This window comes from Eleutherodactylus coqui, chromosome 1, assembly GCF_035609145.1.
Source record: "Eleutherodactylus coqui strain aEleCoq1 chromosome 1, aEleCoq1.hap1, whole genome shotgun sequence".
NCBI classification, from domain to species: Eukaryota; Metazoa; Chordata; class Amphibia; order Anura; family Eleutherodactylidae; genus Eleutherodactylus; species Eleutherodactylus coqui.
The window spans coordinates 59,021,818-59,035,228 of NC_089837.1; the positions used below are offsets into that span (position 1 = coordinate 59,021,818).

Below are 13,411 nucleotides of genomic sequence, written 5' to 3' on the forward strand. Positions count from 1 at the left end.
CAGTCCTCCGCTCTACCAGCTGAGCTATCGAAGGCCAGTTCTTTGAGCGCCAAAGATAAAAAGGCCATCATGCTAGAGTTTCAAAGCGCTGGCAAGTAAAGATCTTGGAGGATGCGGGCATCGATCCCGCTACCTCTCGCATGCGAAGCGAGCGCTCTACCATGTGAGCTAATCCCCCGTGACGGCTGTTTACACACCTGTCTACTCTGATCGGCAATTTTAGCACATTCCCAGCATTCAAGAGTTTCCAAAGTTGAGGCCTTTTTTTCTTTAAGTATAGATGTCACGAAAGTGAGATGCACTGGCCTTTTCCCAGCCACAAAATGACTACGCGCAAGGCTTAGGAGTGGCTCTGTGGCGCAATGGATAGCGCATTGGACTTCTAGAGTGAAAGTGATTCAAAGGTTGTGGGTTCGAGTCCCACCAGAGTCGTATGTTCTAGCGCACTGTGGTAGCTTGTAGTGTGCTCTTAGGCAAGAAACCTGCCTAGGACTTCATTTGTTGTCGTAGCCCTGCCTTGCAGCTTTTTAAGGCGACTGATTTAGCATTCAGTTTTGATCTGCAGTGCAAAGGAAAGAGCCCTCTTCTAAATGGCATATTAGAAAAAACTTTCTGATAGTGAGAGTGATCACTGAGTGGTACAGGTTACCACGGGTGGTGATGAGTTCTCCTTCCATGGAAGTGTTCAAACAAAGGCTGGACAACTGTCTGTCTGGAATGATTTAGGTAATCCTGCACTGAGCAGGGGCTTGGACCCCATGACCCTGGAGTTGGAAGCTCTACCATTCTATGATCTTCTGTATTTAGGCATGTATGTCTGCATTGACAGAGAAGAGGACATTTCTAAAGAAACAAAGCGATTTCTCAAACTATGCTGTCCAGGAAGATGTGGATGTGGTAGGAACTGCAAAAAACTGAGCTTCCTAGCAGAGGATGGTTTCGATCCATCGACCTCTGGGTTATGGGCCCAGCACGCTTCCGCTGCGCCACTCTGCTGCATTGGGATAGCTTACAAGGCGCTGGTGAGGCCAAGCTGAGGAAGCCTTTGACTGTTGCTAAGCCGCTAACAGGGAGCCACTCTCCGTGGGCAGTTGGGTACTCTTTGGAGTCACGCTGTTGTCTTCTAGTTTATCTCTTCTTTTCCTTTTTTTGATATTATTGTTTAGGTAGTCACCTGAGAGAATATAGTTGACCTGACTGAGGATTTGGCCTGCGGCACAACGTGTGGTTGTCTCTGTGGCGCAATCGGTTAGCGCGTTCGGCTGTTAACCGAAAGGTTGGTGGTTCAAGCCCACCCAGGGACGGGCTTGCCTTTTGTTTGCGCCGTATGTTACACGTAAAGCCGTGGCTGTCAGTGCGTCTGAGCCGTTTGAAAGCTTCAAAATGGTAATGCTAGCCAAAAAGGTCCTTCGAGCCGGAATTGAACCAGCGACCTAAGGATTGCTAATTTGCTTCTACAGTCCTCTGCTCTGCCAGCTGAGCTATCGAAGGCCAGTTGTTTGAGCGCCAAAGATAAAAAGGCCATCATGCTAGAGTTTCAAAGCGCTGGCAAGTAAAGATCTTGGAGGATGCGGGCATCGATCCCGCTACCTCTCGCCTGCGAAGCGAGCGCTCTACCATGTGAGCTAATCCCCCGTGACGGCTGTTTACACACCTGTCTACTCTGATCGGCAATTTTAGCACATTCCCAGCATTCAAGAGTTTCCAAAGTTGAGGCCTTTTTTTCTTTAAGTATAGATGTCACGAAAGTGAGATGCACTGGCCTTTTCCCAGCCACAAAATGACTACGCGCAAGGCTTAGGAGTGGCTCTGTGGCGCAATGGATAGCGCATTGGACTTCTAGAGTGAAAGTGATTCAAAGGTTGTGGGTTCGAGTCCCACCAGAGTCGTATGTTCTAGTGCACTGTGGTAGCTTGTAGTGTGCTCTTAGGCAAGAAACCTGCCTAGGACTTCATTTGTTGTCGTAGCCCTGCCTTGCAGCTTTTTAAGGCGACTGATTTAGCATTCAGTTTTGATCTGCAGTGCAAAGGAAAGAGCCCTTTTCTAAATGGCATATTAGAAAAAACTTTCTGATAGTGAGAGTGATCACTGAGTGGTACAGGTTACCACGGGTGGTGATGAGTTCTCCTTCCATGGAAGTGTTCAAACAAAGGCTGGACAACTGTCTGTCTGGAATGATTTAGGTAATCCTGCACTGAGCAGGGGCTTGGACCCCATGACCCTGGAGTTGGAAGCTCTACCATTCTATGATCTTCTGTATTTAGGCATGTATGTCTGCATTGACAGAGAAGAGGACATTTCTAAAGAAACAAAGCGATTTCTCAAACTATGCTGTCCAGGAAGATGTGGATGTGGTAGGAACTGCAAAAAACTGAGCTTCCTAGCAGAGGATGGTTTCGATCCATCGACCTCTGGGTTATGGGCCCAGCACGCTTCCGCTGCGCCACTCTGCTGCATTGGGATAGCTTACAAGGCGCTGGTGAGGCCAAGCTGAGGAAGCCTTTGACTGTTGCTAAGCCGCTAACAGGGAGCCACTCTCCGTGGGCAGTTGGGTACTCTTTGGAGTCACGCTGTTGTCTTCTAGTTTATCTCTTCTTTTCCTTTTTTTGATATTATTGTTTAGGTAGTCACCTGAGAGAATATAGTTGACCTGACTGAGGATTTGGCCTGCGCCACAATGTGTGGTTGTCTCTGTGGCGCAATCGGTTAGCGCGTTCGGCTGTTAACCGAAAGGTTGGTGGTTCAAGCCCACCCAGGGACGGGCTTGCCTTTTGTTTGCGCCGTATGTTACACGTAAAGCCGTGGCTGTCAGTGCGTCTGAGCCGTTTGAAAGCTTCAAAATGGTAATGCTAGCCAAAAAGGTCCTTCGAGCCGGAATTGAACCAGCGACCTAAGGATTGCTAATTTGCTTCTACAGTCCTCCGCTCTACCAGCTGAGCTATCGAAGGCCAGTTCTTTGAGCGCCAAAGATAAAAAGGCCATCATGCTAGAGTTTCAAAGCGCTGGCAAGTAAAGATCTTGGAGGATGCGGGCATCGATCCCGCTACCTCTCGCATGCGAAGCGAGCGCTCTACCATGTGAGCTAATCCCCCGTGACGGCTGTTTACACACCTGTCTACTCTGATCGGCAATTTTAGCACATTCCCAGCATTCAAGAGTTTCCAAAGTTGAGGCCTTTTTTTCTTTAAGTATAGATGTCACGAAAGTGAGATGCACTGGCCTTTTCCCAGCCACAAAATGACTACGCGCAAGGCTTAGGAGTGGCTCTGTGGCGCAATGGATAGCGCATTGGACTTCTAGAGTGAAAGTGATTCAAAGGTTGTGGGTTCGAGTCCCACCAGAGTCGTATGTTCTAGCGCACTGTGGTAGCTTGTAGTGTGCTCTTAGGCAAGAAACCTGTCTAGGACTTCATTTGTTGTCGTAGCCCTGCCTTGCAGCTTTTTAAGGCGACTGATTTAGCATTCAGTTTTGATCTGCAGTGCAAAGGAAAGAGCCCTTTTCTAAATGGCATATTAGAAAAAACTTTCTGATAGTGAGAGTGATCACTGAGTGGTACAGGTTACCACGGGTGGTGATGAGTTCTCCTTCCATGGAAGTGTTCAAACAAAGGCTGGACAACTGTCTGTCTGGAATGATTTAGGTAATCCTGCACTGAGCAGGGGCTTGGACCCCATGACCCTGGAGTTGGAAGCTCTACCATTCTATGATCTTCTGTATTTAGGCATGTATGTCTGCATTGACAGAGAAGAGGACATTTCTAAAGAAACAAAGCGATTTCTCAAACTATGCTGTCCAGGAAGATGTGGATGTGGTAGGAACTGCAAAAAACTGAGCTTCCTAGCAGAGGATGGTTTCGATCCATCGACCTCTGGGTTATGGGCCCAGCACGCTTCCGCTGCGCCACTCTGCTGCATTGGGATAGCTTACAAGGCGCTGGTGAGGCCAAGCTGAGGAAGCCTTTGACTGTTGCTAAGCCGCTAACAGGGAGCCACTCTCCGTGGGCAGTTGGGTACTCTTTGGAGTCACGCTGTTGTCTTCTAGTTTATCTCTTCTTTTCCTTTTTTTGATATTATTGTTTAGGTAGTCACCTGAGAGAATATAGTTGACCTGACTGAGGATTTGGCCTGCGGCACAACGTGTGGTTGTCTCTGTGGCGCAATCGGTTAGCGCGTTCGGCTGTTAACCGAAAGGTTGGTGGTTCAAGCCCACCCAGGGACGGGCTTGCCTTTTGTTTGCGCCGTATGTTACACGTAAAGCCGTGGCTGTCAGTGCGTCTGAGCCGTTTGAAAGCTTCAAAATGGTAATGCTAGCCAAAAAGGTCCTTCGAGCCGGAATTGAACCAGCGACCTAAGGATTGCTAATTTGCTTCTACAGTCCTCCGCTCTACCAGCTGAGCTATCGAAGGCCAGTTCTTTGAGCGCCAAAGATAAAAAGGCCATCATGCTAGAGTTTCAAAGCGCTGGCAAGTAAAGATCTTGGAGGATGCGGGCATCGATCCCGCTACCTCTCGCATGCGAAGCGAGCGCTCTACCATGTGAGCTAATCCCCCGTGACGGCTGTTTACACACCTGTCTACTCTGATCGGCAATTTTAGCACATTCCCAGCATTCAAGAGTTTCCAAAGTTGAGGCCTTTTTTTCTTTAAGTATAGATGTCACGAAAGTGAGATGCACTGGCCTTTTCCCAGCCACAAAATGACTACGCGCAAGGCTTAGGAGTGGCTCTGTGGCGCAATGGATAGCGCATTGGACTTCTAGAGTGAAAGTGATTCAAAGGTTGTGGGTTCGAGTCCCACCAGAGTCGTATGTTCTAGCGCACTGTGGTAGCTTGTAGTGTGCTCTTAGGCAAGAAACCTGCCTAGGACTTCATTTGTTGTCGTAGCCCTGCCTTGCAGCTTTTTAAGGCGACTGATTTAGCATTCAGTTTTGATCTGCAGTGCAAAGGAAAGAGCCCTCTTCTAAATGGCATATTAGAAAAAACTTTCTGATAGTGAGAGTGATCACTGAGTGGTACAGGTTACCACGGGTGGTGATGAGTTCTCCTTCCATGGAAGTGTTCAAACAAAGGCTGGACAACTGTCTGTCTGGAATGATTTAGGTAATCCTGCACTGAGCAGGGGCTTGGACCCCATGACCCTGGAGTTGGAAGCTCTACCATTCTATGATCTTCGGTATTTAGGCATGTATGTCTGCATTGACAGAGAAGAGGACATTTCTAAAGAAACAAAGCGATTTCTCAAACTATGCTGTCCAGGAAGATGTGGATGTGGTAGGAACTGCAAAAAACTGAGCTTCCTAGCAGAGGATGGTTTCGATCCATCGACCTCTGGGTTATGGGCCCAGCACGCTTCCGCTGCGCCACTCTGCTGCATTGGGATAGCTTACAAGGCGCTGGTGAGGCCAAGCTGAGGAAGCCTTTGACTGTTGCTAAGCCGCTAACAGGGAGCCACTCTCCGTGGGCAGTTGGGTACTCTTTGGAGTCACGCTGTTGTCTTCTAGTTTATCTCTTCTTTTCCTTTTTTTGATATTATTGTTTAGGTAGTCACCTGAGAGAATATAGTTGACCTGACTGAGGATTTGGCCTGCGGCACAACGTGTGGTTGTCTCTGTGGCGCAATCGGTTAGCGCGTTCGGCTGTTAACCGAAAGGTTGGTGGTTCAAGCCCACCCAGGGACGGGCTTGCCTTTTGTTTGCGCCGTATGTTACACGTAAAGCCGTGGCTGTCAGTGCGTCTGAGCCGTTTGAAAGCTTCAAAATGGTAATGCTAGCCAAAAAGGTCCTTCGAGCCGGAATTGAACCAGCGACCTAAGGATTGCTAATTTGCTTCTACAGTCCTCCGCTCTGCCAGCTGAGCTATCGAAGGCCAGTTCTTTGAGCGCCAAAGATAAAAAGGCCATCATGCTAGAGTTTCAAAGCGCTGGCAAGTAAAGATCTTGGAGGATGCGGGCATCGATCCCGCTACCTCTCGCATGCGAAGCGAGCGCTCTACCATGTGAGCTAATCCCCCGTGACGGCTGTTTACACACCTGTCTACTCTGATCGGCAATTTTAGCACATTCCCAGCATTCAAGAGTTTCCAAAGTTGAGGCCTTTTTTTCTTTAAGTATAGATGTCACGAAAGTGAGATGCACTGGCCTTTTCCCAGCCACAAAATGACTACGCGCAAGGCTTAGGAGTGGCTCTGTGGCGCAATGGATAGCGCATTGGACTTCTAGAGTGAAAGTGATTCAAAGGTTGTGGGTTCGAGTCCCACCAGAGTTGTATGTTCTAGCGCACTGTGGTAGCTTGTAGTGTGCTCTTAGGCAAGAAACCTGTCTAGGACTTCATTTGTTGTCGTAGCCCTGCCTTGCAGCTTTTTAAGGCGACTGATTTAGCATTCAGTTTTGATCTGCAGTGCAAAGGAAAGAGCCCTTTTCTAAATGGCATATTAGAAAAAACTTTCTGATAGTGAGAGTGATCACTGAGTGGTACAGGTTACCACGGGTGGTGATGAGTTCTCCTTCCATGGAAGTGTTCAAACAAAGGCTGGACAACTGTCTGTCTGGAATGATTTAGGTAATCCTGCACTGAGCAGGGGCTTGGACCCCATGACCCTGGAGTTGGAAGCTCTACCATTCTATGATCTTCTGTATTTAGGCATGTATGTCTGCATTGACAGAGAAGAGGACATTTCTAAAGAAACAAAGCGATTTCTCAAACTATGCTGTCCAGGAAGATGTGGATGTGGTAGGAACTGCAAAAAACTGAGCTTCCTAGCAGAGGATGGTTTCGATCCATCGACCTCTGGGTTATGGGCCCAGCACGCTTCCGCTGCGCCACTCTGCTGCATTGGGATAGCTTACAAGGCGCTGGTGAGGCCAAGCTGAGGAAGCCTTTGACTGTTGCTAAGCCGCTAACAGGGAGCCACTCTCCGTGGGCAGTTGGGTACTCTTTGGAGTCACGCTGTTGTCTTCTAGTTTATCTCTTCTTTTCCTTTTTTTGATATTATTGTTTAGGTAGTCACCTGAGAGAATATAGTTGACCTGACTGAGGATTTGGCCTGCGGCACAACGTGTGGTTGTCTCTGTGGCGCAATCGGTTAGCGCGTTCGGCTGTTAACCGAAAGGTTGGTGGTTCAAGCCCACCCAGGGACGGGCTTGCCTTTTGTTTGCGCCGTATGTTACACGTAAAGCCGTGGCTGTCAGTGCGTCTGAGCCGTTTGAAAGCTTCAAAATGGTAATGCTAGCCAAAAAGGTCCTTCGAGCCGGAATTGAACCAGCGACCTAAGGATTGCTAATTTGCTTCTACAGTCCTCCGCTCTGCCAGCTGAGCTATCGAAGGCCAGTTCTTTGAGCGCCAAAGATAAAAAGGCCATCATGCTAGAGTTTCAAAGCGCTGGCAAGTAAAGATCTTGGAGGATGCGGGCATCGATCCCGCTACCTCTCGCCTGCGAAGCGAGCGCTCTACCATGTGAGCTAATCCCCCGTGACGGCTGTTTACACACCTGTCTACTCTGATCGGCAATTTTAGCACATTCCCAGCATTCAAGAGTTTCCAAAGTTGAGGCCTTTTTTTCTTTAAGTATAGATGTCACGAAAGTGAGATGCACTGGCCTTTTCCCAGCCACAAAATGACTACGCACAAGGCTTAGGAGTGGCTCTGTGGCGCAATGGATAGCGCATTGGACTTCTAGAGTGAAAGTGATTCAAAGGTTGTGGGTTCGAGTCCCACCAGAGTCGTATGTTCTAGCGCACTGTGGTAGCTTGTAGTGTGCTCTTAGGCAAGAAACCTGCCTAGGACTTCATTTGTTGTCGTAGCCCTGCCTTGCAGCTTTTTAAGGCGACTGATTTAGCATTCAGTTTTGATCTGCAGTGCAAAGGAAAGAGCCCTTTTCTAAATGGCATATTAGAAAAAACTTTCTGATAGTGAGAGTGATCACTGAGTGGTACAGGTTACCACGGGTGGTGATGAGTTCTCCTTCCATGGAAGTGTTCAAACAAAGGCTGGACAACTGTCTGTCTGGAATGATTTAGGTAATCCTGCACTGAGCAGGGGCTTGGACCCCATGACCCTGGAGTTGGAAGCTCTACCATTCTATGATCTTCTGTATTTAGGCATGTATGTCTGTGGTGGAAGTCCAGTATTCCTATATTATGGATCGGTGGGCTTTGGCAGTAGACAGTTGTCAATTGAACATTCTGTATACATATTTCTGTCTTGCTACAAATATAATGTCTTGCTACAAGTTATGCAATAGGTACTTCCGCTTATATGAAATATCTGTTTTTCATAACTCTGCTGACAAAGATGCTGACAAAGATGGAATTCAGCAATTTAGCCGTAAACAACATGTATAAATATATTTGACTGTCCAGCTGCATGCACTAATACGGAACTAGGAATCAGACATGGACAACCGCAGAAATTTCCCCAGCGACTTTACTGGAAACGTATGCAAATAACATGGGAGGTTTGTGCAATTTATAGTTCATGATGTAACATCCAATCATATTGAAGGAACCCCACGTGGCTCCAAGACAACCCACTCATTTCATCCACCACCTGATGGCCAATCACAGATGACCGGAGGATGGAAGAATTGCAAGATGCTTATCCAATAATTAAACAATACGTTGTATGCATGTAATATTTGACCTGCCCAGATGGGCGGATTTGTTAAACTCTTAAAATAGGCTACACGCCGATCATTAAAGTTAGAATTGAGGAAGCTATGCATGCTGAACATCGTGTCAGTGTGGGAACTTCTTATGCGCATTATCAATTCAGAATTAATATGGAGGGCTGTAAACATTCCAAATTGAGTAAGGCGTGGTTCCAAAAGAAGGTTCCACGACAGCTGGTGGAGAATGCGGGCAGTGATCGATGGGTTCCATAGAGCTTGGACAGGAGACACGGACATATGCGACCTTGGACTTGGTGGGCCCAATAAAAAAATCTTCAGAACACGGTAAGATAAATTAATTATCTATACCTGTGTGGCTAAGTTCAGACTCGCCTTTGTGCCGTGCCAAGGCCAAGTGATTTGGAACCAAACGACAGGTATTTATAAGTCTCGATCACTCGATAAGAACCTGTCATATGATAAAAAGGAATGTTTACATGCCTGTCGTTTTGAGAGTACTGGTCGGTTGGCAAGGTCAGTGAATTGCTTTAAGGGAGAGGAAGTCCCCGCAGGGGCCCCCTGCTCGGTTCAGGTTTGGAGTGTAAAACCTTAGAGTCAGGGGGACCTGACAGGGTAGTTTGACTAGGAGGTCTTGCTCGGGTCAGGTTTGGTGTCTAAAACCTTAGAGTCAGGAAACGGTCAAACGTCTGGACAGGCACCGCTGCTCCGGTAAAGTCTGGTAAAAGATCTAGGACAGGGGGGCTACCAGACAGTATCCCGAGGGGCAGTTTAGACTAAGCCAGCCGTACTGGTGCTCCGTCTAATTGTCTGTCTATTTGTGAGGGTAGATTGATAAACTGTGTAGCGACAGAAATGCTAGGGGCTCTAGGGCGGGGCATACTGTGTCCGGCGTCTGAGGAGACTTCTATAATCATAAATCTGGCAGCCATGATTGAAATTGAAAGGCAGCAAACAATGTACCAAGGTTAATTCTAACACCCTCCAGGAAAGTGTGAAAAGGGTGGAGAGTCAAGTTATCATTGATTAATCAAGCAATCTTTCTGTGTGTCCTATCTGTCTTTTATATAAAGTTAGTGTGCTTGTCTGTTGTGTAGAGCTAATCCTGCTGAGTTGTTGTATAGAAATAGTCTGTTGGTTTGTCTGTCATATAGAATTAGTATCAGTCCTGCTCAACTGTAAGAAGGGATTGTTAGCAATGAGAATGCATTGGTTATAGCCAAGATAATGCACCGTACACAGCGGCGCGCTGTGGGTTTGGACTTTATAGGTTAGGTTGCATTATTGGATCCCTTCTAGTAAAAGACAGACTACTAAACTATAGTGCCTTCGAATTGTTAAACGTTAATAATAGCATAGAAGCATAGGCTTGTGCCCGTAAGTGTGTTTGGAGAAAGGAAAAAAAAGGAGCTGCTAACTACATTTAAAAAGAGGAAGTGGAACTCTCAATAGAAGCGGAGCAATTCTTGTGCTGTAACATTTGTTAGTTATTTAACTAATATTGGATGTTGAAACTACTAGTATGTCTTGTTATGGAATCTAATCTTTGTCATACGCCCGTCATAAATGTAAAAAGTTGTATGCCACTCACATCCTGAGGGGGCTCTTAAGAATACAGACTGCGTAGCCCCACCATGCCCACAAGAAAATACATCTATGTTTACAGCCACAGCGGCTTGCCAAGTCCCCAATTCAATTGTAACCACCGCTGTGACAGAAGTTACAACATAATATATGTGATTTATGCATTAGACGTTAGAATTTCTCTAAGTGTCAGAAAAGAGGAAGTGAAGGTGGGCTGCAATGGCGTCTGTATTAATATACAAAGACACCAGCTTAGTGAATAGAGAGAATTGCAGTACATTACCAATCAGATGGAGATGTCCGGCATCTAAAACTGCATCTGCCCAGTCGCCGGAAGTCTGGGACAACAACTGTCTACTGTTGTAGAAGTAAAAATTAGCCACGTACTCCCGTTATCTCCCTTATAATCCTGTCGCTGGGCTGTCACATGAGTAAGAGACCTAAAAAGAGGAAGTTACTTGCCCTGTAGTCCCAGCACAAGTAACGTATATTCACAGACAATATAAAATAGATAAATAAACTACAGTAGAGAAGCCAAGGAATAGGAAACAAGCAGGTAACGATAAGGCCAGGTATCCACAGGAGGAACGGGACTGATTGACCCGTAATTTGTAAAATGTAAATTGTGTGATGCATAAGACTTTATCTTTATTGAGTTGTGATGTGTACCCAAGGACTGCCAAACATTGAATGAGGGAATAAGGAAGTAAGTGATTAGCCACACTCAGAGGGGTGGAGCTTGATGATGCAAGAACACGTCTCTTATCCAAGGAGGGGGTAAGAATCATAGATAGCCAGAAGAAAAAGTTTTGTTTTTTTCTCCTGTCCCAAACTCAGCTTTCCACGGTTCCTGACAAATTATGGGACACCTACAAGACAGGCATAGGGAAATTGGATGTATCAACCATGATAATATATACGAGACCCAGATACACACCCCTGGGTCAAACAGTATCCCCCTCCTTCATAAAAAAAAAAAAAAAAAAAAAAAAAAAGGGTGAAGGGTCAGCCTGCAGATCAGGTGCTGTGTGCTGATGCTTTGGAAAAACTGCCAACCGGCCACAATTTCACTGTTAATTTCTCTTGCAGAAGGCTGTAAGGCCTGGAGGCCTCCAAAGACTAACCAAGTTCTGCAGGCCATACCTGTACATACACCCGTTGCCAAATTCCGCACCTTTCTGGACCTTGTTTCATACTGCCGACCATATGACAGTATTGACACAAAAGCACGAAGGACAACCACAGCCATGAGGGTGGATCCAGTGACTTGAGGAGCTCCCTCATCTGCTTTTGCGGTGGCAGCAGTACAGGCAATGGTTGACAAATCTTCTAAGTTGGTATTGGACTACCCCCTAGTGGTCCACACGCCAAATGACACCCAGAACGTACTCATGCAAGTGCAACCCAAGCACTTAGCTCTGGCCTATTAGATCCGACTACAATGTGCTCTTTCCATGCCTCCCCCAATATTGCTCTGAGCTTCCCAATGTTGTAATACCTTGGATCCGGCTACTCTTCTTTTAATCAGGTATTCCTGGGGGGAGGGGAGGCATAGGTGATTTGAGTATGGCGGATCAGCTATTTTTTAAATAGCATTATTGTAGTGATGTACACACTGTTAATGATGCATATTTTGAGTTTTCTTTTGTAGATGGTATCAGGGTGAGGATTGATGATTCCGAACCAGATATGCAGAGGTGACACAACAAGATGTCCTAAACGCAGAAGCTCTGCCTCCGCATGTCTCAGGGCAAGAAGCGGAACCGGAGGCCCTCACTGAGGCGTGTGGAGTGGTAGAAGGTAAGTCGGCAACTTTTTACACTGACTCCTGGAATGCATTTGGCATAGCTCATGATTATGGCCCAATATGGAAGGCCAGACAGCTTGTTATCTCAGTAGGACAGCCAATTAAGAATGGTGCAGCGGTGCAGAGTCTCATGGAAACCCTACTACCACTACCTGGCAATGGAGAATCCACACCGATTTCTACAACGGAGAAGCGAGAGATGACACCCTCGCCGACAACACAGCAAAAGCAGCGGCCCTTAAGCCGTGGAAGAAAGAAGAATAGATACTGACAGCATGAGTCAGTGATAAGACTTTGGACTTTGATAAGACTTTGGACTTTGATAAGACTTTGGACTTTGATATGTCAAGGACTTTACAGTTACAAGTCAACGAGGAAAGAAAGCAGATGGGCTAAAATACGGGAGCGACAGCACAGGACGGCGTATGGCGAACAATCAACAGAACTTGCCTACAGAGGTCCCTGTTCCCCATGATGGCCCAGCTGGTACCCAGAATCAAAAGCAGCGATGACGGCGACACTGAACAAGAATGGGTGACACCTGGGTTCTCTGTAGCTGCTGCATCATTTGTCCAGTTAGCATGATCTTTGCCATGTGCGAGTCCGGACAGAAGTAAGGTGGCCATATAATACTTGCCTTGACCATTCTACCCATTTCAGAGATTGCCAATTTGACCACATTCAGCTCACACCTGTTGGGGAGTATGAACATGTGCTTGTTGTTGCTCGAGTCTTTTTCAGGTTGGAGGCCCACCCTGATACTAAGGTAAATGAGCAGATAACCACACAGAAATTCATGAATGAGGTAATCTGCAGATATGGGGTACCAGAAGTGATTGAGTCGAACAAAGGTACACACTTCACAGGTGAAATAATGCAACACATCATGTCTGTTTTGGGTATATTTCAGGCTTTTCACACACCCTACCATCCACGGAGTAGGGGGAAAGTAGATATGAAAGGCAATAGAGAAAATGGGTAAATTTTGAATTGAGTGTCTTTCATTAGTTTTTCTTTCTCCCAGGAGGGTACATGCCACAGTAGCTGAATTTGGGGAATGATTTTCTTGTTAATTTTGTCATAGGCCTCTCCAAGGAATTGTTAGTAATGCATTCTGCAGTCTCTGCTTTTCCCCAGGTCCTACAGATGAGTGTCACAATCTAAAACCAGGTGACAGGGTCTATGTGGAAAAGTTTAAGAGAGAAACCCTGTTTGAATGTCCCTACCAGATGTTGTTCACCACCCCAACTGCAGTCAAGCTCGAAGGGAAGCCCACTTGGACCCACTTGGATCCACACTTCGCACTGAAAAAACTAATGATCCTGCATATCCTTTACATGCTATAATGTGGTACAATTCCTCTAACACACACCTTTGACTACTGTACACTAGCCCCCTGTT

General features: G+C 46.6%; 15 non-coding genes across 15 annotated transcripts; 11 read left to right on the forward strand and 4 right to left on the reverse strand.

Moving 5' to 3' along the window:
* Positions 1-105: 105 nt before the first annotated feature.
* TRNAA-CGC (transfer RNA alanine (anticodon CGC)) lies at positions 106-178 on the reverse strand. The gene has a single exon. It is a non-coding gene; the product is annotated as a tRNA-Ala (tRNA).
* Positions 179-348: 170 nt separating this feature from the next.
* TRNAR-UCU (transfer RNA arginine (anticodon UCU)) lies at positions 349-432 on the forward strand. Its single transcript is given in 2 exon segments — positions 349-385; positions 397-432. It is a non-coding gene; the product is annotated as a tRNA-Arg (tRNA).
* A 798-nt stretch (positions 433-1,230) lies between these two features.
* TRNAN-GUU (transfer RNA asparagine (anticodon GUU)) lies at positions 1,231-1,304 on the forward strand. The gene has a single exon. It is a non-coding gene; the product is annotated as a tRNA-Asn (tRNA).
* Positions 1,305-1,805: 501 nt separating this feature from the next.
* On the forward strand, positions 1,806-1,889 carry TRNAR-UCU (transfer RNA arginine (anticodon UCU)). Its single transcript is given in 2 exon segments — positions 1,806-1,842; positions 1,854-1,889. It is a non-coding gene; the product is annotated as a tRNA-Arg (tRNA).
* A 798-nt stretch (positions 1,890-2,687) lies between these two features.
* On the forward strand, positions 2,688-2,761 carry TRNAN-GUU (transfer RNA asparagine (anticodon GUU)). Its single transcript has one exon. It is a non-coding gene; the product is annotated as a tRNA-Asn (tRNA).
* Positions 2,762-3,019: 258 nt separating this feature from the next.
* TRNAA-CGC (transfer RNA alanine (anticodon CGC)) lies at positions 3,020-3,092 on the reverse strand. The gene has a single exon. It is a non-coding gene; the product is annotated as a tRNA-Ala (tRNA).
* A 170-nt stretch (positions 3,093-3,262) lies between these two features.
* On the forward strand, positions 3,263-3,346 carry TRNAR-UCU (transfer RNA arginine (anticodon UCU)). Its single transcript is given in 2 exon segments — positions 3,263-3,299; positions 3,311-3,346. It is a non-coding gene; the product is annotated as a tRNA-Arg (tRNA).
* Positions 3,347-4,144: 798 nt separating this feature from the next.
* Positions 4,145-4,218, forward strand: TRNAN-GUU (transfer RNA asparagine (anticodon GUU)). Its single transcript has one exon. It is a non-coding gene; the product is annotated as a tRNA-Asn (tRNA).
* Positions 4,219-4,476: 258 nt separating this feature from the next.
* TRNAA-CGC (transfer RNA alanine (anticodon CGC)) lies at positions 4,477-4,549 on the reverse strand. Its single transcript has one exon. It is a non-coding gene; the product is annotated as a tRNA-Ala (tRNA).
* Positions 4,550-4,719: 170 nt separating this feature from the next.
* TRNAR-UCU (transfer RNA arginine (anticodon UCU)) lies at positions 4,720-4,803 on the forward strand. Its single transcript is given in 2 exon segments — positions 4,720-4,756; positions 4,768-4,803. It is a non-coding gene; the product is annotated as a tRNA-Arg (tRNA).
* Positions 4,804-5,601: 798 nt separating this feature from the next.
* Positions 5,602-5,675, forward strand: TRNAN-GUU (transfer RNA asparagine (anticodon GUU)). The gene has a single exon. It is a non-coding gene; the product is annotated as a tRNA-Asn (tRNA).
* Positions 5,676-5,933: 258 nt separating this feature from the next.
* Positions 5,934-6,006, reverse strand: TRNAA-CGC (transfer RNA alanine (anticodon CGC)). Its single transcript has one exon. It is a non-coding gene; the product is annotated as a tRNA-Ala (tRNA).
* Positions 6,007-6,176: 170 nt separating this feature from the next.
* On the forward strand, positions 6,177-6,260 carry TRNAR-UCU (transfer RNA arginine (anticodon UCU)). Its single transcript is given in 2 exon segments — positions 6,177-6,213; positions 6,225-6,260. It is a non-coding gene; the product is annotated as a tRNA-Arg (tRNA).
* A 798-nt stretch (positions 6,261-7,058) lies between these two features.
* TRNAN-GUU (transfer RNA asparagine (anticodon GUU)) lies at positions 7,059-7,132 on the forward strand. The gene has a single exon. It is a non-coding gene; the product is annotated as a tRNA-Asn (tRNA).
* A 501-nt stretch (positions 7,133-7,633) lies between these two features.
* Positions 7,634-7,717, forward strand: TRNAR-UCU (transfer RNA arginine (anticodon UCU)). The gene is given in 2 exon segments: positions 7,634-7,670; positions 7,682-7,717. It is a non-coding gene; the product is annotated as a tRNA-Arg (tRNA).
* Positions 7,718-13,411: the final 5,694 nt, after the last annotated feature.